Genomic DNA, 27,668 nt, shown 5'->3' with positions numbered 1-27,668 from the left:
AAGCATTAAGAGCTGGCCCCCTTTGAAATAATCATTGTTCAAAGGCACTTCCAGGACTACGAAACACACAACAAACATTAAACATGCAAGCATTTAAAACAGAGCCTAACTGTCAAACTTCTCCTTGCAGCTCTGATGTGTCCTAACTAGTGAATTTGCTAAGAGTGCAGTGAAATTCTCTCCTGATTTCAAGGTCCCAAGGAAGGAGACAATGGGGAGAATTCCTTAGCATTTCTCTGCAGAGTGGTTTGTCTGCATCTGCTTGGTGTAGTGGTTAGAGTGCTGGACTAGGACCGGGGAGACCCAAGTTCAAATCCCCATTCAGCTATAAAACTAGCTGAGTGACTCTGGGCAGATCCGAACAATGTCTCTCTGGTTGGAAGTCTGGCTGCTGTATTCTAAGCCAATCCAAGTTTTCTGACCATCTTCAAAGGCAGCCCTAGGTACAGCACACATTACAGTTCGCTAGCCTGTATTTCTCTGCCCACTCGCTCGAAAGGTAAAGTGTGCCGTCGAGTCGGTGTCGACTCCTGGTGCCTACAGAGCCCTGTGGTTGTCTTTGGGAGAATACAGGAGGGGTTGACCATTGCCTCCTCCTGCACAGTAGGAGATGATGCCTTTCAGCATCTTCCTATATTGCTTCTGCCCGATATAGGTGTTTCCCATCGTCTGGGAAACAGACCAGCGGGGATACAACCCAGCAACCTCTGGCTTGCTAATCTTTATGAACTCCATTTAACTTTTTAATGCCACTCCCCAAAATCTTCTGCCAACCACACACAGTTTCTGCAGTACTCTCATGGGAGTCATGGCCCTGATATTTCTTTAATTCAGGGGCTCTCAACCTTGGCTCCCCAGATGGTGTAGTTTGCTCAAAATAATAAGCTGAAATCCCAACCTCTATTACCCCATCCTCTCCCCACTAGAAAGCTAAGCAGAACCCAGAGAAGGCAAAGGCAGGTCTTTGGCCATGGCATCACCATTCCTTTGGAATGTCCTGCCTGGGGAGGTCCAGGCTGTGAAGCCTCTCCTCTTCTGTGAAGCTTTGCCCTGAACCAGAGCACTCTCCAGATTACACGCTACAACAGGGTTAAAATGCCTCAACTTGGCAGGATCCTATTGAAAACTATCCCCAGAATCTCAAACTCCTACAACGGGGAGAATACAGCTGTTTTTCTGCCACAGACGGGCAACGTTGTAGCACAATAATGCAAAGATAAAATCCAAAATAAAGCATCAGAAATGTGAACGGCACCTTGCAGTCAGCGCAGGGAATGCATTGTCACAACACAGGGAGTACGGAAGCACAGTTAGCAAATCCATAGTGACACTGTGATAGGGTTTAATCTGGAAAGCGCCGCCCAGGTTTCATACTGTTCTGGTTTTGCCCTCTTGCCGTCCTTTTGAACCAGTAGATGTTTTTAAGAGGTTAGCTTTTGTTATTAAACATGCTTATTTTGGGTTTATGAAGTTGTTAAGCTCGGCTTACTGGCCCATCTCGCCAGTATATGCTTATCGTCATAGCCAGCGGCCCCAATCCAGCCGCAATCACATGGAATAACCGGCAGTTGCAGGCGGGCATTCTGACTCACTCCCAAAGCTCCAGCTAGCTCGCTCAAGTGGGCTCAGAGGCACACCGCCAAATTCATACTATAATCAAAGGAATTAAAGAAAGAAAGAACAAATACACATACAACCCCCACTCCCGAATTATTCATAACTGAAATGATATATACACCCAAACAAGAGGGGAGGGGGGGCTTCTTCTAAGGATATAGCACTTCAGAATCCACAGAATTTTTTAGCATTGGACCACATTGTAAATAATTCCTCTGCTTTACAACTTTGCAAAAAACTGCTGCAAAATGTTTGTATGAGCAGATATAGAAATGAAAACGAACATAACAACCTTGTCACAACAATGCAAAGGAACACATATCCGTCATGCACGTTTGCAAAGCAGGAGTAAACTTATCCCTCTAATGTTGTCTAACAATACTTTTGGAAATTCTTCAAGCTCGAAACATCCATAATTCTTCAGACAAAGATGAATTCTATGTTGGAGGGATATTTTCTTTTAATAAGATTGTATTATGCATTTGTTAGTAATATAAGTGAAAAGAGGAAAAGTTACATCTCTGAGAGAATACATGATTACAAACAAGAACATATCCATCATAAGAGCCTCCTCTATGCAAGATACAATTGGTAATTGTATATATTTGTGTATATATGTGTGTATAATTATAGAATGAGAAATGTTAACATGAGATTTAATCCTAACATCAGCGAAATTACAAATCTAGCAGTTAAACAATATAAAGAGGGATATAACCTAATAGAATACGTACTTCTTTAACAACCAATGGTTGCTGTACAGTACTATTAACAATCTTTGGAATTTCTGACCAAACTGACATAACACGGCAGACCCAAACCATTCACAGAAGTGACCCCACCTCTCACTTCTCCAGCATTTGGGGGTCTGCATCCCGTCTGCCCTAAACATTCTCTGCACTGTGTCATAAGCACAGGAGAAAAGCTTCTGCAGCAGAACCTCCTGCTCAGGGCTAAAGCGGCACATTTCACTACCTTTAGGGCCATGGCCATTGAGGTACAAGGCTGGGGGAGCTGAGCTTTCCTTCACTCCATCACAGGTCTTCATGGTGGTCCCTGGTCTGCTCCTCTGCTTTCCGCCATGACATCATCTTGCATCATCACATTCCGCTTCCGACGTTCTTCTGGCCCCTACCGCACCAGCTGCAGGTTGCCGTAGGGACCGCAATAAACAATTACACATCGTTGGGACTCTCCAGCGGTTAAGGAGTATGGACACCAGAATCCTCTCACTGGAGAGATCATCTGGTATTCTTGTTGTCTAGTTGTCTTGTTAGGACCTTGACTGTCATCATGGCAGGTAGGAAATGGTGCCATCCAGGAGGACTCAGTAGAGTCCTCATTTTGTGCCCCATGTCTCCAATGGGGTCCTATTGGGGTCACATTTTCCTTGCTTTCCTCTATCCTACTTTCTACCACACCATCCATTCCCAGCTTTTTCTACCTTCTGTCCAAAGAGGTTATTCCTTTCCTTACCATTTTTATTTAGCTCATTCTTACCTCTAAAGGCCTAGCCGCTATGCACCGTACCGCTCAGTGACCTTTGCCTCCCCTTCCCTCCCTGTTGTGCATGGTCACCCCTACTGGCAACATTGAGACTGTAATTTCCTTGGGGCAGAGAACTGTATCTTGCCTGGGCCACTTTGTAACAGGCCTTTGATGATTCCAGGTAAGAATGAACTCAAGCAAGAAAGAGGAGTGGAGTGCCCTGCTCACTGAGCAAAGAGGCACCTTTTTAAAGTGGTGATTCTCTTTACTGAGCGGGGGAGAGCAACTGGCCCTATCCAACCGCAGCACAGCATCCCTCCAGTGGCTGTTACTGGCGTCTATCTTATGTTTCTTTTTAGACTGGGACTGCCATTTGGGGACAGAGAGCCATTGCATTTATTTTTATTTCTCTATGTAAACCGCTTTGGAAAATTGGGTGAGAAGCCATATATCAATATTGATAGTCATGGTAGTAGTACCAGTAGTCCATGGCAGCTGGACAGACATCCTCCGTCTTGGCTGGCCACAGCCGGTGGGAGGGTCTATTCTCTTGATGGGATGAGGAGGCAAGATTGGATGGGAAAGTGATTCTCAGGGGATGGGAAGCAATCAGTGGAATCAGAAGCAATGTGGTTCTGGGGGAGAAGAGAACAGCAGGAAGCCCCACAGGACCAACGGCTAGGTGGTTGTAGGGCAGCCCGCCTGCTCTGAGGAGAGGGATGCATTGAAGACTTCCATGGTCAAACCCAACTAAAAGGTTAAGCCTGCCAAGGGCAATCCTTCCCAACTGATTATGGAAATCAGGGCGCCCCCTTCCTTTTTCTTACAGATGAGTCGACTGACAAGAGGCCGTCTGCTGGCTCAGCCTTTACGACTGCAAGCTCAGTAGGGGGAGGAGGAGGTTCGCCCAGCAGCTTCCTTAACACCCCGACTGCGACCATTGGCTCCACCTCCATGTGGTCATCAGTCTCTGACCTCTCCCTTCAGTCCATCAAAGGGAGGGACAATAGGGACCACAGCAATCCAGCAGAGGGAGATCTGGGGAAGCCGCAACGGGAGCGCCAGTGGCCTGGCTCACCGGCGGCATCCCCCTACCATCTCCCTGGATCCTTTTTTGGGCCGCTGGCCCCCAACCATCCCACTGTGGGCCCCATGGCCCAAGTGTATGGGCATCAATATGTGCATGCCATGCCAAGCCTGAAGCTTGTACAGTTGCCAGCTTCAGGGTCGGCAGAGATCCAGGCACATTTGCATGGGGGGAGGGCGGCTACTGTCTACAGACATGGAACACTAGCCCCCATCCCTCCTGCTGAAAGAACATCTCTGGTCCAGCCGGGCAGGGCTGACCCAGCACACAAGAGGAATCTGGTTCTGCTGGCACACCGGCTGCAATCAGAAGGCAGCACCACCACCGCTGCCGCTGGAGGGTTCTGCCCAGCCCCACCAGATCAGCCCAGAAGCGGCAAGACAACATTTATCCGATGGGCTTCCAGAGGTTTGTGGTGATGTTGGGAAAGGGGCATCCTCCCACCTAGGGCTCCCTGTATCCTTCCTATGTGTCTGGTGCAATCCTTCTCTTGAGGCCGTGGTCTTCAAAATATATTCCTGGGAACCCTGTTGAAGAAGATCAGGAAGCAGGCCTTGGCTCTTTGCAAAGAGGGCCAACAATTCTCCCCACAGACAGCTCTCCCACCGCTGCTCCTCATCCCTATAGCCCTGGGGCTGCATTTCTAGAGTACACAATCTCTTCCCACTCCACACATGGGGAAACACCTTTCCAGGACTGGCCATAGGAATAGAGCATGCATTCTGAAACATAGCCCAGAGTTTTCAGAAATGTGCAAGAGCTGATCACTGGATGACTAAATGACTGCCTCAATGTGGAATGTTTGAAAGCTGTCTTTGGATGAGAATTCCTGCTCCCCTCACCCCATCCCGTCCGTGACTGCTTGATCCCCCTAAGGAGTTAGACCTGCCCCTTCCCTTCCCCTCCCTCAGGGCTGAAATCTACCACCTCCCTTTAGCACATGGCAGGGCTGGCTCTAGATCAGATCCTGACCCATCCCCTCGTCATCCTCCATCTTTCTTTCAGTCTTGATTCCTGCCACTGGGCAGCCATATTGGCCCAGTTACCAGCCACTGGCTGTCCAACAAAAGGAACCTCCTACTCAGCAAGGAGAAGGATTCATCAGCACCAGTGCTGTCCCTCAGCTGGGTGAACTCCTCACTATCCAGCATGTTCATTTAGAAACAAAGATGAAGATCCCGGAGTTGGGAATGATCAGAGGTGGGTGTGCACCATTGTGGGGGAAGAACAGTCCCGTGACTGGCCCCACCAGCCCTTCGAGAACCTTGTGCTAAGAGAGTTGAACAGTGGAGGTCTGATGTGGGTTGGGGGAAATGCCACTCCCTCAGCATCTGTGCCTTGGGATGGGGAAAAGCTGCCCACAAAGAATGAGCCCAGATCCAGCCTTTGGGACCCCATTCCTTTGCAACTCTTCTCCATTGAAATGTTTTCATTATTAGAACTTGCCTGGAAGTTACAGACTTGCTCCATCTTTTACCAAACAACAGACTTCTCTTCTTCCTTTCTAGCAGGGACCCAGGAGCGCCACCCACCATCTCCTCCCCAGCTGCAGGGTCGAGGAATGGCCAAGGGAGGAACAGCCCCGCCCACTGGGGAGATTCAGCTGCGCCCTAAGGGCCCTCCAATTCAGAAGAAGCTCCTTGTTCCAAATCAGCAGTTGCTTCCAGAATTCCTCTTTCCGCCTCCTCCACCAGAGACAACCAAAGTGCTCGCCAAGGGAACGGCTTCCCATGTGGTAGCCCCACGAGAGAAAGACACCCAATGTGCCAAGCCAAGGGTGCAACTCTTTGACTTTTTGTCGCCCATCACCTCGGCACCTAAAAAGGCAAAGGCCCGCTCATATGGGGAGGAAGTGGGCAGGAAACTCCCTGTGGAGAACAATGGAAAGAGGGCAAGGGCAGCAGCGGCAGAGAGCGTGCCAGCACCCAAGGTGCCACGGGGAAGCCCAAAGGCTGAGGGGGAGGAGAGATCAGGAGAGATGGCCAAAGCACCCCTGGACCAGAAGGAAGGGAGAACCGCACAGAAGATCCCCACTTGCCATCTGGAGCTGGCCGTCCCACCCCAGCAGCCCAGGAAACCAGCAGGCACCATGCCAGGCCAGAAGCTGCTGAAAATGCCTCAGGTCCTGCCAGGAAGAGGGAAAGCACGGCTGCTACCACCTGAAGCCGAAGCTGGGGACACCAAGAGGCAGAAAGTGGGGGCAGAGTCCAGTGGATCCGCCCAGACTGTGCCCCCGACTCCGAGGAGCAGCCTGGCCAGAATGATGCGGGACTCCGTGCAGGTGTTCCATGCCCTGGGGCCCCCGGCAAAATCCAAGAGTGCAGAAGGACATCCTGGGCAGAGCGTGCCCCCCCAAACACCAGCGATGTCCATGGGAAGGCCACCATGGGGGAATGTGGCTGAGCCTCCACCAAGGCCTTTGGCTGCTATGCCAAGCAGACCATCGGGGAAGGCACCGCTCAGTTCCATGGCCAGGCAGCAGCCATCCCGATGGCCAACCTTCCACCTAGCTCACTGGCTAATCCACGTTCAATGCCAGTGTGGAGGCCGCCGGGATCCCGGCCCTCCTCCCTTGCACAGGCGAATACCTTGCGACTGCAGTGCCTTGCTGGGAGGACATTTGGCCAGCCCCAGCCAGCCCATCAACCACAGCCACAACTTTGGGATCCCAGACTAACCCACAGACCCTTACTCCTTGCCCACCAAACCTCCACATGGCATCCGGTCCTTCCACCTGGTCCCCAGAGCACAACAGTCTCACGAGACCAGGAATTTAATGGGGCCACGTTCATCCCTTGGAGGACGCCCCCGGCCCACCTGGAAGTCTCCCGGCCCATTACTGAAGAGCAACGGCCCGTCCGGTAGCTGATGCGGCGGTGGGCTCAAAGAGCGAGGGAGGAGGCGGCTCAGTGGACATCAGCCGGCAGGAAGCAATATTTCGTGGAGCGGGAGAAGGAAATGAACATCTCCCTTCAGTATGGCTACCCCTGGCGCCACTGAGAGGCAAGTCTCGTCTCTCGCTGGGTGTCCTCCTAAGCAGCAGGACTGGAGATGGCCTGGTGGGGAGAACTCTGACGGGCCCGTCTTCACCCTTCCTCCTGCCGCCCTGAGAGGGAAAGCTGGTCTTCTCCTTCACGGGCAATGATCAAAAGCCTGTACTCTTCTTTCCCTGATTGCCGGCAGGGGGCAGGAAGGGACTCCTGTGCTTTTGGTGGTTGGATGGATGGTGGGTTTGGGCCTGGGGTGCTGTTGCGGCACAATCTGTGGCCTGGCAGAAGAGACCTTATATTGTGCGTGCCTGCTGTAGATTGACAAGATGCCTGACAAACCATAGCTCTGTCAGACGCAGCCGTTGAAAAAGGGGGTGGGGCAATTAACCCCCTTTGTAAAAGGGGCCGTCCTTTCATTTCCTCCTTCAGCCGACCCTTTAAGGCTCCGACATTCCTGGATTCCATTCTTTATCGCAGCACCTTTTAAACAGTGGGAAGAAAAACTGTGGCTGTAATTCTCTCTATTATAAGCTCTTTCCATGATCTCAGGGCTTCCCAATTCTCTTTCTTCAACCTCTCATGTTTCTTTAGTCTATTTTATGTTGGCAGTGAATGAAAAGAATTCAGCTTACTCACAATATATTACACCTCCCCCCCCGCCCCAAATATGATCACAAGCTTTTATAACTTCTTTTTTAAAATCAGTAAATCTTAACATTTTACCTGTTATCTTCTGGTGTTGATAATTTTTTTAATGATTTTTTTTAACATTAGTACAGATTGGGTTGAGGGTTCTGGTATAGAGGTTAAGGCTAGAGTTCTGCATCTTCGTTGACAAGAGTATGTCTTTCTTTTGTATTTTGCTTAGGTCCTTTGCGAAGAGCCAAACATCTCTCATCTGGGATTCTTGGAGGGGATTTCACTCCATAATTTCTCCTTGGCAAGAACCCTGAAATCCAGGGAGGGTTTCAGTTTCTCTCTAGGCTAGTACTGAATACCCAGATATAAGGAGAGCATCTGCAGCACTTCGCAAGGCCATATCTATGTGTTCAGCTGTCACTCACTCCAAGGAGGAGGTCAACAGTGAGAAATTGTCATGACCTGCATCTGGGGCTCTCCTCCATTGGGGGAAGAGGCGGATAGTTTAGGGGTTGTTGAGCCAGGGTAGGAGGTTCCTACAACCAATATCTCAGATGACCAGGCACCACCAGGTCTCCTCTCAGCAGGACCACCAGAGCCATAAGACCCCACCACAACCCAAGGACCACAACCCTACCGGCCCCTGGTCCCACCAGAATCAGCAGTGTAAAGATTGGGCAAGGTCCCTTTAAGCAACTGAGCCATCCCCAGGGAAGGGGCCAATCCACTCTATCTGGATAGCATTCAGAAGCACTCCCCTTATGTTGCTATAACCAGCTCTTCTAGGACCATTTTGGGGGTTAGCCAAGGCCCTGAACCTTTTGCCCTTGGAGCTGTCCAATGGATGTGTCCTTCCTGAATCCCTGCCATGCCGGAGACCCGGACTCAGCAAGAACAGGAAAGAAAATCTCTCCAGAGATGCAAATCGATCTCCAGAGATGCAAACAGGAAAGAAATCTCTCCAGAGATGCAAATGGATTGGGGGCCAAGGGGATATTTTTACCAATAAGCCAGGAGAGGATTTGGGCCAGTGGGGTAAAAGGGGGGGGGCAGGTAGATAGTGGAGGTTTCAGGGGAGAGAAAACAGAAGGCAAGATTAGACCCACCCAGCAGAAAAGGCAGGAGAGTTTCAGGAGAAGCAGATAAGAGACTGGTATTAAGGAGGTTCGAGTAGCCAAGATAGGAGCAGTAGAAGAGATTGATTCTGGGACCTAGAAGGGTCTGTATCCTACCCTTTTAAGTGCTCGTGCAACACGAAAAAGCAAATTAAGCACTCACATTTACATGGCCAATTTATTCTTCTGACTAAATGTCAGTAAAGTGGTTTCTTTTTGGTTCCCTTCATTTTTTTTGCCCTGTCTGTTCCACCCTCTTGCTGACTTCACCAAGCTACTGGGTCTTTTTCTTTCTTTAATGACTTTATGCTTTTGTCCCAGAGTGGATAGATGGTGACATCAGATGAGGTTCAGAAAGATGGGTGGGGTGCTGAGAGGAGGATTGGGGAGGTAGGTTTGGCACCTGGTGGAGGGAACTCACACTTCTCATTACTCCAGCAAAGACCTGTTGAAACAGGCACAATTACCCAAACTATATAGTCAGAGCAAGCTAAGCTTGCATCACATGGCAAGGAGCTCCACATAGTGAGTGGTGTCACAGAAAAGGCCTCTCACATGGCCCTGTCAGTTGAGCCTCAGAAAGCAAAGGAACATGCAAATAATTCTCCGCTGAGGATGCTAACAGGCAAGCAGACTCATATGGTGGGAGGGAGAGTGGTCCTTAAGGTGCCTTGTCCCCAAAGTATACCTGGAGATGCTGTCAGGGATTGAACCCGGGACCTTCTGCAGGCAAAGCAGATGCTCCACCACTGAGCTACAGCCACATCCATATATGCCTCTCCATATACATGGTGCAGCATGAAGCACAGTTGAAGATACAGATTGATGAACAAACTATTGATGAAACTAATACCTGCCCAGATTTCAATGAGGCCACATCATAACTCACAGGTTGTGGTCCAAGTGGGACTGAAACCCGAGTTTCACCATTCCATCTCACTGCAGACTAGGTTTGCCACTCCTTCTTTGTTTCAAAATACAGTTCTTTATTTAGCATTAACATGCTTAGAAAAGCAGTATATAAATATATAGGATAAATTCAATACATTAATATATTGCACTACTAATAAACTATTGTTCATGTTCTGACAGAGCAGAATCAACAAAAAAGGGGGTAGTGTCATAGAATACACAGCAAAAATGATAAAACCAGATACTGCTATGCAAATAATGTAATGCAAACAGTATACATCATATAACATCTTCCAATCTTTATAAAACATGTTACAATGCATTACAAAAATTGTAATGAACTAGCAATGTACAACAGGTCTAAATCTTTTTTGTATCTCTCTTGAGAGATGAATGTAAATGTCCAAAGTGATTATTTGTACAATTTACTGGATGTGCAATGTTGAATACTACTTGGAATGGCTGCACGAGCTGATGGATAACAAGAAGTTCTAATGACTACAGAACAGGTTGTCATAAAAAGATGACAGTGAAGTCACGCATTTTATGTTTTAATCCTCTGTTGTGAGTCACTCAGAGAACCATTTGTTATGAGGTGGCTAACAAAAAGTTTATTATTATAACTTGCAAGTTGTGGTCCAAGTGAGACTGAAACCCGAGTTTCACCATTCCATCCCACTACAGACACTCAAAGAGAAGGCCAGTGATCAGCTTGGAAATGTGGGCAATTAAACCCACGTTCTCTAACAGGTAGTTGTAATTTACAGAAAGATAATTTAGGAAGCCCCTCCTTGCCATAAAAACTCTCTAATTTGAATAACCTTTTAAAAGATGAAGCAGGTATAGAAGTAGGAAGATCTCTCCCTCCATAAACACATAGACACGTACATGTGAGAGAGAATAAGTTCTAAGCCATACATTCATCTTGAACAAGATTTATTCCACCTCAAAGATTCAAAGGAATCTTAAACCATCTATCCAAATCATTTTCAAAGGAAACATTGGAAACCTTAAACTTTGAGATACTCTTTCCTAGACACCACTGTACCAGATAAACAAACCATCCCAGGCACCACCTGAAACCCCAGGTCTTATGATCTGCAACATTATTAAAACCTAAAGGCAGCAACTCCAATTCATCCCAAAGAATTCAAAAGTCAGATAGAATGCTTGCCTGTTCAGGAATAATGTAATTCCATTACACTCTCTTTTTTTCTATTTTGGTGTGGAGGAAATGTTGCTAGTATGGAGGGGCCAGCAGCCATCATGTGAGCCCTCACCTGCAGCCTGAAACATGAAAGTGCTACAATGAGGAGATGTCAAGCAACATTGAGAACGATGGTGTGAAGAAGGCAGATGATGCAGGAACCTAACTGAAGCAGAGCCTGGCTGGTTGCTGGGAGATTGCTTGAGGAACCTAGCACTGAAGAAAGGTAGGAGATGAATGTACAAAATATTTGGCCTTTTTACAGCACTCAAAAGTATTTCATGGAGATACCTAGAACAATCCTGAAATGTCTGTTGGATTTATGAGCCCCGTATTGTGGATGGGGGTTGAAGATGAGAGAGAGGTTTCTTGAGGCCTTTTCTGGAGGAAGGGTAAGATCTGCACCCAGGACATTCTGATTCAGAGTCCTTGTGGAAAGGTACTTTGCGACTTTCTCTTATGGATGCCCTCTCACCCACATGCTTACCACAGAGGGATAAAAACTTACAACACAGGATTTAAAAGCTTCCCGGTGCAATGGGAAGAGGACCACAGGATCCTCAATCCTTCCATCCCTTGGGGATTAGCTCCCACGAATGCAAGATGGGGATGCCAAAGAGGAAACCTGAGAGCATGGCATGCTGGGCTTCCATTCAAACCCCAAAGAGCCTTCCAATGGCCAAATAGACTTGAAATGGACTCTCCGGAAACTTGGGACTCGGTTCCCCTTCCGGAAGTGCACGTGAGGAAGAGTAATAGCTTGATGTCTGCAGAGAACTTGTGTGAAGATGCTTAGTCTACCAGGCTGGAGGAGCTGAGCATTCCTTCACTCCATCTTAGCTCTTCATGGTTGTCCCTGGTCTGCTCCTCCACCTTCCGCCATGACATCAGCTCCCATCATCACATTCCACTTCCAACATTCTTCTGGTCCCTACCCCACCACCTGCAGGTTGCCATACGGACCACAATTTTGCATCATTGTGTTTCAGCAGTCCACTCCCTAACCAACTCTCCCGCGGTTAAGGAGTGCAGGCATGTGTCTGCTCTTACCGGAGAGATTATCTTCTTTGTTGTCTTCTTTGGACATTTACTGTCATCATGGCAGGTAGGAAATGGTGCCATGGATTTCGGTGGTGATTCATCTTGGCAGATTGTGCCTTGGATCTCATCTGGGGTCACATGTTTCTTACTTTCTATCACACCTCTCCTTTCCAATTTTTTCTTCCTTACCTTAACATTTTTATTTAGTTCCTTCTTAACTGGAAAAATCAATGGCCCCTTATAAAGAGGCATGGGCAAGATTCAGTTCCCTGCCCCAAGGAAATTACAATATTGCTAGTAGGGGTGATCATGCATAACAGAGGAGGGGAAGGGGGGGGTCACTGAGAGGGAAGATCCAGAAAGGCCTATTTGAAGTACTTTGTTTCAGTTCAGAAAGAGGAGGGGAGTGCCCTGCTGAGCAGAGGCACCTTTTAAAAGTGGTGATTCTCATTATTGAGCAGGGGGTGAGCAACTGGCCCTACCCATCCCCAGCACAGCTTCCCCTCCAGTGGCTGTTGCTGGGGTCTTGTGTTTCTTTTTAGATTGTGGGCCCTTTGGGGACAGAGAGCTGATTTAATTTATTTATTCTTATTTATCTATGTAAACCACTTTGGGAAATTTGGTGAAAAGCAATATAAATATTAATAGTAGCAGTAGTAGTAATGCCCTTTAACTGCAACAGGGAGGGGCCTTTCTCTGGGTCTGCTGCCAGCATAAGAAATTTGGAGGAGAGAAACTGGCATCACCCATGGGAGTGTTCAGCAAGAGGTCACACATTCGGCAAGATTTTTAATATTGGAGTTAAAAGGGGTTGGTAGTTTTTCTGCAATAATTGATTCAGGACAAAGCTATATAAGTGTGGGGAAAGGAAAATAGAAATTTCTCAGTGATATTTTTGAACGGATTCTGTTTCTTGTTAAATCATAGTCTGAATCCAAATGAAGGGGAATTTGACAGGTGTGTGTTAACTGATGCCCAGGACTGCGCTGAGTATCCAAAAGAACCTACTCCTGGTTGGGAGAGCCTTTCCATAGGCACAATGTGTGCAAAGGGTTTCTTCACTTGTTCTGGTCTAATTGCCTCCTTGGTTCCCCTGGAATGGCCTCTTTCCTCCCAGGGCTGCCCCTTCAGCTCAGACTAACTGCCTCTCACTCTGAAATCCAATTGGAACCACACCATTCTCTGGCCTCCTGGAACCAAAAATGCTCAGAGGGGAGCAGGTCTCTCCATGCTCTGCACCCCCCAGGTCCCAGACTCAGCATCTACATTTAAACAGACCTCGTTGGGAAACAGCTCGACCTCGGACCTTGGAGAGCAAGGATGTTGGAGTGAGCTAGAGACCAGTGCCCTGACCATGGCAGTTGCACACACATCCTCCATCTTGGCTGGCTACTCCTCTTGATAGAAAAGAGGTGGCAAGACTGGCTGGAGAAGTGATTCTCATGGGATGGGCAGCAACGGGGTGCTGGGGGAGAAGAGAACAGCAGGAAGCCCCACAAGAACAAGGTCTGGGTGGTTTGAGGGCAGCCCCCCTGCTTTGAGGATAGAGAAGGTGCTTTGGTTCTGGGGGAGAAAGTTGATTTTTTAAATTGTCTGCTTTCTCATTTCTTTTGTGGGTTGGATGGTAGGTAGCACCCATCATGCCCTACCACCCAACCCACACTGATATCCCTAGGACTTACCCATAGGGAAGAGTGGGTTCATTCAAGTATCCATAAGTCAAGGGGTGGTTTTTTGTGTGAAATTCCCATTTGATTCATCGAACCAGCTAGCAATGAATAGCTGGCTGATTAGATGAAAAATTTGATTTGATAGAGGCAAAACCGAATCATAAGAATAGATTTTTGCACACCTCTAGACAACAACAGCAGAAAGCCCTACGAGACCAAGGGCTGGATGGTTTGAGGGCATCCCCCTCAATTTAAGGAGGGGATGCATTGAAGACCAACAAGGTCATTCCCAACTAATACTCTACGAGATGCAGCAGCAACTCTGAAAGGCCTTCAGGACTGAGAGTGGGAGGAGTGTGCCAGTTCACTGCCTCAGGGTTCTTGGGCTTCCTTAGCCGAAATGAAGTGTTGCTGTGTTCAGAGCAGCCCAGCAGAGAGGTGGGTGTTGTATCAGACAGTGCCTCCTTGCAAGGCACTGAAGCCATGGGTTCAGCAGGCAGCCTGGGGCCAGGCACTTCTTCTCTCATTCTCAGGCCCATCTGTCTGCAAGGCTTAATATGGGCCTCCTTTGCAGGGCTGTTGTGAGACTCCTGCAATCAGGGTGCCTCCCCTTCCTTTTCCTTACAGATGAGTCCTCCAACAAGCAGCTGTCTGCTGGCTCAAGCAATCCCACATCAAGCTCTGCATGGGAAGGAGGAGAGTTGCTAATGGAGAGTCGCTGGTGGCTGCTGGCAAACACCAGCAGCTCCACCTCCACTGAATCTGCTCTTCATTGAGTCCATCCTAGAATGGGCCAGCAGGGAGAGCAATCCAACACATCCTCTCCCACAAGAACTGGGTGGTGAGTCCCAGCAAGAGCACCTGATGCCTTCTGCCTACCATCTCCCCGGTCCCTTCTTTGGGCCGCTGGCTTCCATGGCTACTACAGGCTCCATAGGCAGGACAGCCCCAACGCCACCAGCTGTGCCAAACAGGAATAGGGTTCTGATGGTCCACAGATTGGAGTCAGAAAGCAGCATCGCACCCACTGCCACTGGGGGGTTTCGCGCCACCCAACGTATATCCGACGCGCCTCCAGAGGTTTGTACTGGTGTTTGGGAGAGAGGAGTCCTCCCACCCAGGGCTCCCTTTGTCCTTCCCATTTGTCCAGTGCAACCCTTCCCTTGGGGCTATGCTCATCAAGGAACTCATTGGGACTCCTGGGGTTCATCAGTTGCCCTCCAGTGGGGGAGAAGATCAAGAAGTATCCCCAAAGACAGCTGGTCCACTGGCCCACTATCACTCATCCCTCTAGCCCTAGGGTTTCATTTCTAGAGCACATTGTCTGCTCCCAGTTCCCATAACTTGCCAGGCCTGGCCATGGGAATAGAGCATGCAACCTGAAACGTACCCCAGAGCTCTTTGCAATGCGTAGGAGTTGCTCACTGGATTGCTTACTGGATGACTCAATGTCTGCCCCAATGGTGGAATGTTTGAAAACTCTTTGGATGAGAATTCCTGCTCCCCTCAGCCCTGCAACTGCTTGAGGCCCATAAGGGGTCATACCTGCTCCCTTCCCTCTCCACCAATCTCCCTTGGGGCCGAAATCCACCATCTCCCCTTACCACACGGCAGGGCTGGCTCTCGATAAGATCCTGACCCATCCCCTGGTCCTCCTCCATCCTTCTCTTTGAGTCTTGATTCCTGCCACTGAGCAGCCACTGGCCATCCAACAGAAAGAACCTCCTACTCAGCAAGTAGAAGGCTTCAGCGCCAGCACTGTCCCTCAGCTGGGTGAACTCCTCCCTGTTCAGCCTGTTCATTTAGAACCAAGGATGAAGATCCCAGAGTTGGGAGTGATAAGAGGTGGGTGTGCACCATTGTGGGGGAAGAACAGTCCCATGACTGGGCCCAACCAGCCCTTCTAGAACCTTGTGCTAAGGGGGTCCAGCAATGGAGGTCTGATGTGGGTTGGGGGGGGGGAATGCCACCCCCTGAGCATCTGTGCCATGGAATGGGAAAAAGCTGCCCACAAAGAATGAACCCAGATCTGGCCTTTGGGACCCTATTCCTATGCAACTCTTGTCCATTGAAATATTTTCATTATTTTAACTTTCTGACAAGTTGGAGACTTTGTCAGTTTTCCCCAGACTTCTAGATCTCTGGTCTTCTTCCTTTCTAGCAGGCACCCAGAATGCCATCCACCATCTTCTCCCCAGCCAGAGGGTCCAGGAATGGCCAAGGGAGTCACAGCACACCTCACTGAGGAGTTTCCGCTGCCTCCAGAGTTGCCTCAAATGAAGAAGAAGCTCGTTGTATCCATGGAGCGGTTTCTTCAAGAAGGACTCTTCCTGCCTGGGAATCCTGAGCCAACCAAAGACAGTTCTTTGGGGAAAGCACCTTCCAAGAGCATCCTGTCTTGTACCCACAGGAAATAAGGAAAGCAAAAGTGGCGAGCCAAAGGGAAATCCCAATGACTTGTTGCCCCCCATCACCCCTCTGCCAAAACACCCAATGATGAATAAAAAGGGAAAGGCCACCTCAGATGGGAAGGAGGGTCACAGGAACATCCCTGAGGAAAGAAATGGGGAGAGGGCAAGGGCAGGGACAGAAAGAGTGCCTGCACTGAAGGTGCCAAGGGGGAGCCCAAAGGCTGAAGGGAAAGAACGAACAGGGGAGAAGGCCAAAGCACCCCTTCCCCCAACAGCAAGGGAAGGTCATGCAGAGGATTCCCACATGCAAACTGGAACTGGGCACCCAACCCCCACAGCCAAGGGAAACCAGCAGGCCACACAAGCAGGGCAAGATGCCTCCAGTACTGTCAGGAAGTGGGAAGCACAGCTATTAGTCCCAGAAGCCAACATGGGGCAGAAGAAAAGGCACAAAGTGGGGGGAGAGGCAAGTGGATCCACCCAGGTGGAAGAGCCAGCTGTGCCCCCGACTACAAGTAGTAGCCTGGCCCAAATGATGACGAACTCCGTGCGGATCTTCCATACCCTGGGGGCCCATTCTGTGCTGCTCACTAAGACCAACCTCCAAGCTAAATCCACCAGTGCAGGCAGAAATCCTGTGCAGAACCTGCCCCAACCAAGGCCTGAGAGCTCTGTGGGAAGGCCATCTAGGGGAAACGTGCCTAATCCACCACCGAGGCCTTGGGGATCCATGCCGAACAAAGCAGCAGGGAAGGCACCACCCAGTTCGATAGCAGGACCATCAGCCATCCCAGTGGCCAATCCTCTGCCCAGCTCGTTGGCCAACCCAAGATCCATGCCAGTGCTGAGGCCTCAGAGTTCACATCTCTTCATGCTCCGGCCCTCCGCCCTTTCACAGGTCCCCTCTGACAACAGTCAACAGCACAGTCTTGCTGGGAAGACGTCTGGGCAGCCCTGAACGTCCCATCAGCCTCAGTGTCCAAGACCATCACAGCTACCATCCCTCTTTGCCTGCCAAGTGTCCTCAAAGCAGCAGGTCCTTCCACCTGGTCCCCAGCACTCTGTATCCTCAGCAGACCAGGAATTTAATGGGGCCACCTTCATTCCCTGGAGGACACCTCCTGCCAGCCTGGAAGTCTCCCACCTAATTACCAAGGAACAACGGCTCATCTGGGAGATGATGTGACATCGGGCTCAAAGAGAGAGGAAGGAGAAGGCTCTGTCGATGTATGCTGTCTAGGAGAAGGAGATGAACACCTCAACGAAAAACAGCTACCCCCAACGTCACTGAGAGGCAAGTCTCATCCCTCACTGGGTGTCCTCCTAAGCCGCAGCACAGATTGGGACTCCTCTGCTACTGGAAATGGTCTGGAGGGGAGAATTCTGGCAGGCCCTGCTTCACCCTTCCTTATGCTGCCCCGGTAGGGGAAGCTGATATTCTTCCTCACATGCAACAATCAAATGCCAATGTTGTTCTTTCCCTGATTGCCAGCAGTGGGCAGGAAGAGACTCCTGGGCTTTTGATGGTTGCACAGAAGGAGAGTTTTGGCCAGGGATATTATTACTGCAGAATATGTCTACCTGTGGGTCAGCGGAAGAGATCTTATATTGTGCAGGCCTGCTGTAGATTGGCAAGGAAAAGGAAAGATTGTGCCGTCAAGTCGGTGTTGACTCCTAGCAATCACATTCCATTTGATGTTCTTGATAGAATACAGGAGTGGTTTGCCAGTGCCGCCTCCCACACAGTATGAGATGATGCCTTTCAGCACCTCCCTATATCACTGCTGGCTAATATAGGTTACTACAAATGTATTTACTAGGCACAGTCTGGGAAGCAAACTGGCGGGGATTTGAACAATCTCTTGTACTCTAGGCAAACTGCTTCCCCACTGCAGCTGACTTTATATTGTGCGGGCCTGCCGTAGATTGACAAGCTGCCTGCCAAATCATAGCTCTGTCAGAATCAGCCGTTGAAAAAGGGGGCAGGGCAATTAATCCCATTCATAAAAGGGGCAGTCCTTTCATTTCCTCCTTCAGCCGACCCTTTAAGGGTTTGACATTCCTGGATTCCATTCTTTATCACAGCATCCTTTAAACTGCAGGTAGAAAAATGGTGACTGTAATTCATACTATTATAAGCTGTTTTCTTGATCTCAGGGCTTCCGAATTAACCTTCTTCAATCTTTCATGTTTCTTTGTGTTAGTGATGAATGAAAAGAATTCCGGTTATGCACACTATATTACTGTGCATAATATTAAAATCAGTAGATCTTAGTGTTTTACTTGCTATATTCTCATGTTGATAACTTTTTAAATGACGTTGTTTTAAAATTAATAGAGATTGCGTAGAGGGTTCTGGTATAGAGGTTAGACCTAGAGTTCCGCATCTATGATAATAATAATATCATCACTTATTTTGTATTTTGCTTAGGTCCTTTTGTGAACAGCCAGACAAACATCTCTCATTGAGGATTCTTTGAGAGAATTTCACACCACAGTTTCTCCTTCGGCAGAACCCTAAAATCTAGGGAGGGTTTCAGTTTCTCTTTAGGGGAGCTCTGAAAACCAGAATGTAGGGAGACAATTTACTGCACTTTGCAAAGCCAGCATGGTTCCTTGTCCTCCACAGTCCCAGGGAATGAGAAGCCTGCTTGGCTCAAGTGTGACAGTGGGGCTCTGCCATTCTTTCCCAGGGCGAAGAGGACACTAAAGTCAAACTGCCTAGGGCACCAAAAACCCTCAGGCCTGCCGCGTTTCCCACACTGAATAGCACCAGCTGCTAACACTGCTGCCCCCTAGAAAAAGCAACAAGCCAAACAGAAATCGCGCTTCTTTGCAGCTGCTAGAGCCCTGGCCTCTGGATAGACTTCGCCCTCCAGGGCTGCTAGGAGACCGTATGACTAGTCTTAGACCAATAGGTTTCATTTGTTAGCACCAGTTTGTGCTTTTTATTTTTAAATACATTGTGTTTGTTTTATGTTGGAGACTTGTCTCCTTAGTGTTCTTGAAATAAATCCTTGAATTAACCCCCTTCAATTCCTGGTTTCTCTAAGAAATATGGCTTTAGTTTTTTATTGTATACTCATATTGTTCCCCCCCAAAAAATTAAAGAGCTTAAGTTCCATTTGATTTTTTTCCCCCAGTTATCCATCTGATTTCATGTCTATTTGATTCTAAAGGAGACTATTATGGTGGTCATTGTATGAAATGAGTCGTGTTTCTAGGGATCAGGGCTCAAACCCAGTGCCTTCAGTGTCTGCCCCACAGACTCAGCTGGCCCCTCTCCCTCGGAGTTTTACTTAGTTTCTTAGGAAAATGTGTCATCCACTTTCCTTTCAGAGAAGGTCCGAAGGGGATGGCAAAGCAATGAAAAGCCACCAGTTCTTACAAGGGCCAAATGTGTCAAAAATACCACAATGCACACAGACAGCACTTAGACCACTCAGGAGGGTGTGGAGAATTCAGTTTGGATTGGTGGATAATCCATCATTGATATCGGTCAGAGTTCCCTTCACAGTAACTCAGGAGAGTCATGGTTTGATCAGGAGGGCAGGCCAAGTCAGGGAGGTGGATGTCTTTGTGCTCACCTGTCACTCACTCCAAGGAGGAGGTCATCAGAGAGAAATTGTCATGACCTGCATCTGGGGCTCTCCCCCATTGGGGGAAGAGGTGGAGAGTTCAGGGGATGATGAGCCATGGTGGGAGGTCCCTGCAACCCAGACCTCCGGTGACCAGGCACCAACAGCCCCCCAATAGGACAACCAGAGCCATCATTCCCACCACGACCCAGGGATACAGCCCTTCCTGCAGCCTCTGACTCGGGGTGGGGTGGGGGGGGATTTCCCAGTGGACAAGTCAGCCCTATTAGAGAACCCCTGCCCCACCATAACTAGCACTTTGGAAATCTCCCTAAGTGCAGGGTCCCTTTAAGCAACTGAGCCGTCCCCAGGGAAGGGATGACGCCAATTTCAGTGGTGGCTGGTGACTTCTGGAACTGGGTGGGCACCAGGCAGGGCAGGTGGTGGGCAGAGCCAAAGTGGGTGATGCAGGGGTGGAGCCAGCTATGGTGGGCGGAACGGCAACTGGGGCATTGCTAAAAATGAAAAGCAATATAAGTGTTTCTTACCGTGGTTCCTGAAGTTCTGCTCTTGTTCCAGAGATTAGAAGAGCGTGGCCTCCGCCTCCCCTCAATAGCCACCCCAGTCCTCCATTAAATCCTCCTTATTGCCTGGGGGGGGGGGGAATAGAAAGTTAAGTGGGGCAAGGCTATGTATGACAGCACTCCCCAAACTCCAATGGACTCCTACTTTCTCTGGCTGCTGAAGATTCCCAGTTTCTCTGGGCCCAGGAGAAGCATTGTTCTGTGTGGCTCCAAAGTGGCTGCAGCATCTGGACTGGAATCTTCCATGCAAGAGAAAGAGGAAGAGTGGGAAAGCAAAGTCAGCCCAGCAGAGCAAGGCAGGGCACTACCAGCTATTGCTAGCAAAGCCTTGCTCCCAGACGCCTCCCTGCCTATGTTCAATCCTTGGAGAGCACACTCTGTATATGCTCAGGAGCCTCACAACATTGTGAACCCTCTGTTTGTACACATGTGGACAGGTAGGACAGGACATGTAGTAGCAGTGGGCCAGTCGCGCCTAGAGTTGGCTCCTAAACAAGCAAGTTGAAAAGGGGAGTAGAGATTCATGCCCTCCCTAACTCTAAGTAGACCTCAGAAGTTAACCAAAAGCCTCAAGGCCATCCTGCACCCAGGGTGAACGGCTTTCCCCCTCCTTACACGAAAGATAGCAGTGAGCTAATGTGCTAATTGGCTCAGCAGGAAGAGATAGATAAACTGGCAAAGGTAAATCGTAAATCATCCTTCTCCCACAAAAGAGGCTGGGCAAGCTATACAAACCCATCAAAAATAATGCTTAGATTACCAGACTTCATGGTTTATGCAGAATCCCTTCCTTGCATCTATACACCCTTTTTTAATGACAAAAGCCTTGGCATTCCTCAGCAATTCCCACATTGTTACATTCGGGGAGACAGATCAACTGCAATGGGATCCAGTTGAAATTCACCCCCAGGGCACGTTTTGGGATATAAGGATCCCTAACTACATGATCCAGTGTGTTCCCCTGTACCTTTCATTGGGACTCCATCCAGTGCTCCCTCATATGCTCTACTTGGGACTTCATCGGGTGCTCCTTGCAATCTTCATGCTCCCTTGGATATCTCACTTGGGACTCCATCCTGCGCGCTTTTGCCTACTCTATCAACATTTTGGGCAATCTATGGTTCACAGGCCACACCAGGCTGTGTTCAGTATTTCATGCCAATTTCCAGATCAGCTCTCTTGCCCAGCCTTCCCTGCTAACCTGGGACCATGGAGGAAGCACTCTCCTGGCATCACCTCCCTGGACTAGCCTCTCCAACTTTCCTGCACCTGCTTTGGCCCAACCTGTTCCAGAGGCACGGCATCCATCAGTGGTCCTCGGAGTTCCCCGTCCAGACCAGGTGATACAAGCCTTCGTCCCTCCTTGGGCCCCAAATCTAACTCTGTTCCCCTTTCTTAAATGCAACCCCCTCCTTCTCTAAAAAGCCTCTTTCTCTTGCCTGCCTGGGAATTTATACAATTAGGACTCTAAGCTAAAACACCTCATTGTAGTTAACTGTATTTGTGATAGTAATATTGCTCTACCCACACATTTCTCTCTCCTTTGTACCCCTCCCTACAATAAATATCTTCATTTGATTTTGAAACTTAAATCTTGTCTCAGTCCAGTCATTTCCCGAGTCCAGACTTGGTGCAAATTAAAATCCAACATGAAACTATTTCTTTCTGAGTTAAATTCCCCATGTGAGCCCAAAAGGTAGTTTTGGGGGTGTTCACCCATCACCCCGGAGCAGTTTCATTAACACAGCCCACCACTCTGCTCTGCTGCAAAACTACTCACCTTGGCTTCTGAAGACTCCCTCCTGCTGCTGCCCCATGAGTTGCTTGCAATTCTGCTGCCTCTTATGTCTTGTAGAGGAAGTTGGCACAATGGTCTTTTCATCTGGCGAACAGTTCAATGGTCCGATAGTTGAAGTCCAGGATTTATGCTGTCATCCATTTCTCAATAGACAGCATTGCCAAAGCATTCAGTCTTTCTTCCATCATGGTGTTGTGCAGGGAAGTCTTGAGTCTCTTCAGTGCCAAGAATGTCTGCTCTGCCTCTGCAGTTGTCATTGGTGTGGTGACCAGGATTCGCAACAGCTTGACAGTTTGCTCCAATATTGTTTCCAGATTGCTCTTTAAGAGCATACGCAGCAGTGTGGATGCAGTCCTGGAAGTGTAGAATTCTTGACTTTTGTACCATACTGAAAGTTCTACTTTCAGTCTGTGATCCAGCATTGGGCAGGCGTCTATAAAGCGTGCCGTCAAGTCGGTGTCGACTCCTGGCGACCACAGAGCCCTGTGGTTGTCTTTAGATTCTTATTCACTCCCGAAGCTCCAGCTAGCTCACTCAAGCGGGCTCAGAAGCACACTGCAAAATTCATAATATCAAATGAATGAGAGAAAGAAAGAAAGAAAGAAAGAATACATACCCCTCCCAAATTCTTCATAACTGAAATGATATATCTACACACAACAGTACACCCCCCAAAAGGGAGGGGGGCCTTCTTTTAAAGATATAGCACTTCAGAATGCATACAGTTCTTTAACATTGGACCACATTGTAAAAAAATTCCTCTACTTTACAATTTTGAAAAAACACACCTCAAAATGTCTGTATGAGGAGATATATAAATGGAACCAAATGAACACACGAGACAAAGATAAATTCCATATTTGGGGGATATACCCTGAAATAACATGAACTTCTTTAATAACCCATGTTCACTGTACAGTACTATTAACACTCTTTTGAATTTCCGACCCAATTGACATAACAACAGGTCAGGCCCAAACCATTCACGGAAGTGTCCCTCCCACCTCTAACTTGCACCTCCAGCATTTGGGGGTCTGCAGCCAGCCTGCCCTAAACGTTCTCTGCCATAAGTACAAAAGAAACGCTTAATTCTCTGCCCTAAGTACAAAAGAAACGCTTCTGCCGCAGGACCCCCATGCTCAGGGTTAAAGAGGCTCATTTCACTGCCTTCAGGGTTTCAATTCATCGCCATTGAACTAGAAGGGCAGGGCACTCAAATTCACTTATCCAAAGCTCCCAAATAGGATTAATCTCCGTCTTCTCCATCTCTTCACATTTGTGATTGTCTTGACTCTTGAATCCTTGCCTGCAAGGGATTCACGGGAGGCTGCCGCCACCACCACCACCACCTTTATTTTGATGTGAGGAAACCCATATAAGGTTCCTGAGGGACTCAAGTGGCAAAACCCTCCCCGAAAGGGCTGAGCAGTCCTAGGCCTCCTCCCAAGGCCTAGGACTAAGGCAGACTCAAAACCAAGAGTAGCACACCTTAGCAGCAAGGATGTATTGTCAGATTAAAAGGGGAAAGGGATGCAAGAAGGACAATGGTCTTTTCGTAAGACGATTGCAGGAGAGAGTTTTCATTAACTTGGCAAGGCAGATTCCAAGCCATCAGTCAAGGGAGTGAGGCCCCTGAGGCGTTTGGCAGCCCTGGCCCTGACTACAAACAGGCTGCGGCCTTCCCGTTGGCCCAGCCAGCTCTCTGCCCGCGGCTGCCTCCTCAGGGCACTACTGGGACAGACCCCAAACTGACAGCCCAAAGCTTCCTCCGCTCCAGCAGGTGGATGAGTGTCTTCTTCCCACCCACTCCTCCGGGCTGCTCTTTCCGTTTTGAATTTGCCCAGCTTTTTTCCTGATGAAGAAAGGAAAGCTGCGCCGAGTGAGGCCTAGTCCTCCCTCAAAGCCGAGTGAGGCCTAGTTCTCCCTCAAAGCCTTGACGTCACTACAGTGAGAGCGCAAAGCGTCTGGCTGGGATCCATCCACAAGATGGTCCAAATCTAAGAAGCCTGGCTACACATCCCTGTCTCCTTTACCCAGCCTGGCTAGGCTTATGGGGTCCGGCCTCAGAGCAGGGACAGGCAGGTGGTTGAGCATCACCCTGGGCTGCCTCCATCCCAGGCTGCTTGCTCCTTGAGTCTGCCCCTCTCTGGGGGGCCCTGACACTCTCCACCAACCAGCCTCTCGTCCCCGGCCGGCTCCTTATAGGCCTCCTCCCAGGCTGTGCATCATCCACCCCCAATTGCAGAGCCAGCAACCCCCTTTATCCCCCGCAATTGACTAACCCTTACAGCTGTTGCCAAGGCCTCTCCTCCTTCTCCCTCCTCCTGCTCGGTCCCCCTCCCTTCGGGAGTCTTGCTGCTGGAGTAATCCTTGCATGCCTCCCTTTCGGTCTTATCAGGGCTCTCCTCTTCCTCCACTGGAGCCGCGTCCCTTCTCTCCTGGCCGCCACCCGTCCCTGTCCCTTGGGCCCTCTCACTAGTCCATCCTCAGAGGTAAGGACAGCCGGCCTCACCGGACATATGGAAGATATGTATTCACAAGGAGGCTAAACTGATTTTTCTAATGAACACTGACTCCTAATGGTTTAAATGACACTATAGAATACTCAGTCTGTCTGTAAAACAATCATGATTTAGTCTATGCTAGCCAAAAGGTTGTGAGACCTCTTGAATTCAAACAGCAGGGGAAGCTAGTGTGTGTGTTTCTCTTGAAGCTCAGAACAAAAACTACAGCTGCCTGTAATTTAACAAGAGATAACAAAGCTTACCATTATAATAAGCTGCTCCAATATATTAGGAGCATAGGAAGCTGCCATATACTGAGTCAGACCATTGGTCTATCTAGCTCAGTATTGTCTTCACAGACTGGCAGCGGCATCTCCAAGGTTGCAGGCAGGAATCTCTCTCAGCCCTCTCTTGGAGATGCTGCCGGGAGGGAACTTGGAACCTAGATGCTCTTCCCAGAGTGGCTCCATCCCCTGGAGGAAATATCTTACAGGGCTCACACTTCTAGTCTCCCATTCATATGCAACCAGAGCGGACCCTGCCTAGCTAAGACCAGCTCTCCTATTAAGGCTATAGGAAGCCCAGCTGAGCCAAAAAAACAGATTAATGAGAAATCCTTAAAATCTGGATTCCCCCCCCCACCCCCATGTAAGTTTTTTGAGCATATAAGGGTGAAAATGTGGCCTGTGCCCCAAAGGCACCATATATATGCCTCTCCATATAGAGGGTGCAGCATGAAGCACATCTGAAGATACAGACTGACAAACTATTGACAAACCTCAAACCTGCCCAGATTTCCATGAGGCCACATCATAACTCACAGGTTGTGGTCCAAGCAGGACTGAGACCCAAGTTTCACCATTCCATCAGCCTAACCTACTTCACAGGGTTGTTGTGAAAGAGAAACTCAAGTATGTAGTACACCACTCTGGGCTCCTTGGAGGAAGAGCAGGATATAAATGTAATAATAATAATAATCTCACTACAGACTAGGCTTGCCACGCCTTTGTTTCAAAGTACAGTTCTGTGTTTAGCCTTAACAACATGTACCTGTTCTTTTCCAAGTTAATAAAGAACACAGTTTCTTCTGCAGGCCAGTCACTGACTGCAGTGCAAACGCAATGAAGAGGCCGGGTCCATGTTGCACGCCTCTAGAAAGCAAAGCAGTCTTCTTCAGCCCTGCAGGCTGGCTGGCAGATTGCACTCAGGCACTACAACTCCCATGATGAAGCTGGCTTTTGGAGCCAAAAGTTCTCCTTTGCCCCTGCAGGTGATGGGAGGAGGCTGAGCCTTGTGGAGCAGAGTAAAGAGCAGCCAGGCTTATGAAGGCGTGGCCCATTCTGCAAAAGTCTCTCCCTAGAGTGGAACAGCCTAGCTGTCTGTCATCATGGCTTCTTCTTCTTCTTCTACCCAACCTCCAGGGAGAAGAGAGCGGGGGAGGGCTGGTGAATGCAAAAATATCTTGGTTGTATAAAGTGCAATGCTTTGAAAGCTCATTGGAGTATAACCAGCCGAGAATTTTTAATTTTGCATGGTGAATGTGAGAAGCATGGAGATGAAGCATGCAGCTGGAGAAGGTCATGTTCTCAACATTCAGATGGGGAGCTGAAATCAAGTCATATCCAAGTTTCTAATTAATACAAGTTCATCAGAAGCCAATAAGGTAAATCTTATCATCTCTAGTTGTACCAGTTAAATGAAAGAGTGGGGGGCTGTCTCTAGCAACAAAGCTACTCTCACTTTATATGAAAAATGTTAACACTAGTATTTCTTTTATACTGCTTAATGGGTGTATATTGCTGAGCCTGGGTGTGTATTGCTGAGCAACAAGCTTCCTTGTTTTATTTATTTGTTAAAACTTTTGTACCCTGCCTTTCTAGCAAGCTATTCAAGGCAGCTTACAATACCAAAATTGTACAAATATGGATTTTCAAAATTGCTATTGTTTATTATGGAGTAGCATTCAGACATAGTTACTCATAAGAAGCAGCACTGAAATCACTGAGAATTATCTTTACTACCTTAAGGCCCGTAATTTCCAATGGAACTTAGTAATGGCTAACTTAGTCTGAATGCTACCCATGAATTCTAGAACAACTTGCTTAGAAAGGCAGTATATAAATATTAGATAAATTTAATACATTAATATATTACACTATTAATATATTTCATGTTCTGACAGAGAAGCAGAATCAACAACAAAAAAGAGGCAGTATCGTAGAATACACAGCAAAAATGATAAAACTGAATGAGATGAATGTAAATGTCCAAAGGTGATTATTTGTACAATTTACTGGATGTGCAGTGCTGAATACCACTTTGAATGGCTGCAAGTTCTGACTGCAAAACAAGTAGCACTAATACTCTGTTTCATATAACTTCATCAAGTTATATGAATATTTTTGGCCAGAGCCTTTGGATAGGGTGGTTTATAAATGTAATAAATAAAGAGTAAATAAATAAATAGCTAGTGAAGCTAGTGTTTCAAAACTACCATTATTTTAAGGACTTTAAAGTCATGATTATTGATAGTCGAATCATGCAAATACTATCAAGTGGACATATGGAAGATATTGGTTTAGAAGGAGGCTAAGTTGATTTTTCTAACGAACACTATGACTCCTAATGGTTTAAATGACAATATAGAATATTCAGTCTTTCTGTAAAACAATCATGATTTAGTCTATGCTAGCCAAAAGGTTGTGAGACCTCTTGAATTAAAACAGTAGGAAAAGATAGTGTATGTGTTTAAGCTCAATCAGCAGAGCAAAAACATACCAGCTGCCTGTAATTTAATAAAAGATAACAAAGCTTACTATTATAAAAAGGTAAAGCTACCACAGCCATGAGAGAGCAGTTGTTAAGAGGTATTAGAGAAGAGAACAGTAGGGATGTGCACGGACCGACAGAGGGTGTCCTCACACACACACACACACCCGGTGTGTGACTGCTTGAGCCCCCTAAGGAGTCAGACCTGCCCTCTTCCCTCCCCCTCCCTCAGGGCTGAAATCCACCACCTCCCCTTAG

At 48.2% G+C, this 27,668-nt stretch overlaps 1 protein-coding gene across 2 annotated transcripts in view; it reads right to left on the bottom strand.

Annotated features, from left to right (window-relative positions):
- The window catches only part of LOC128334268 (F-box/LRR-repeat protein 8-like), a 60,873-nt gene extending 36,480 nt beyond the window's left edge, over window positions 1–24,393 (bottom strand). The window contains exons 1-3 of one of the 2 annotated variants that reach the window (XM_053270829.1): window positions 23,626–24,393; window positions 22,120–22,692; window positions 20,304–20,578 (exon numbers count right to left, since the gene is read on the bottom strand). The gene's annotated coding sequence lies outside the window, so the exon portion shown is untranslated. The remainder of the gene's footprint in view (window positions 1–20,303; window positions 20,579–22,119; window positions 22,693–23,625) is intronic. The other variant, XM_053270830.1, reaches the window with a different exon arrangement.
- Window positions 24,394–27,668: the final 3,275 nt, after the last annotated feature.

Source organism: Hemicordylus capensis, chromosome 9 (genome assembly GCF_027244095.1).
Source record: "Hemicordylus capensis ecotype Gifberg chromosome 9, rHemCap1.1.pri, whole genome shotgun sequence".
Lineage (NCBI taxonomy): Eukaryota > Metazoa > Chordata > Lepidosauria > Squamata > Cordylidae > Hemicordylus > Hemicordylus capensis.
This window is presented reverse-complemented; position numbering and strand designations above follow the sequence as displayed.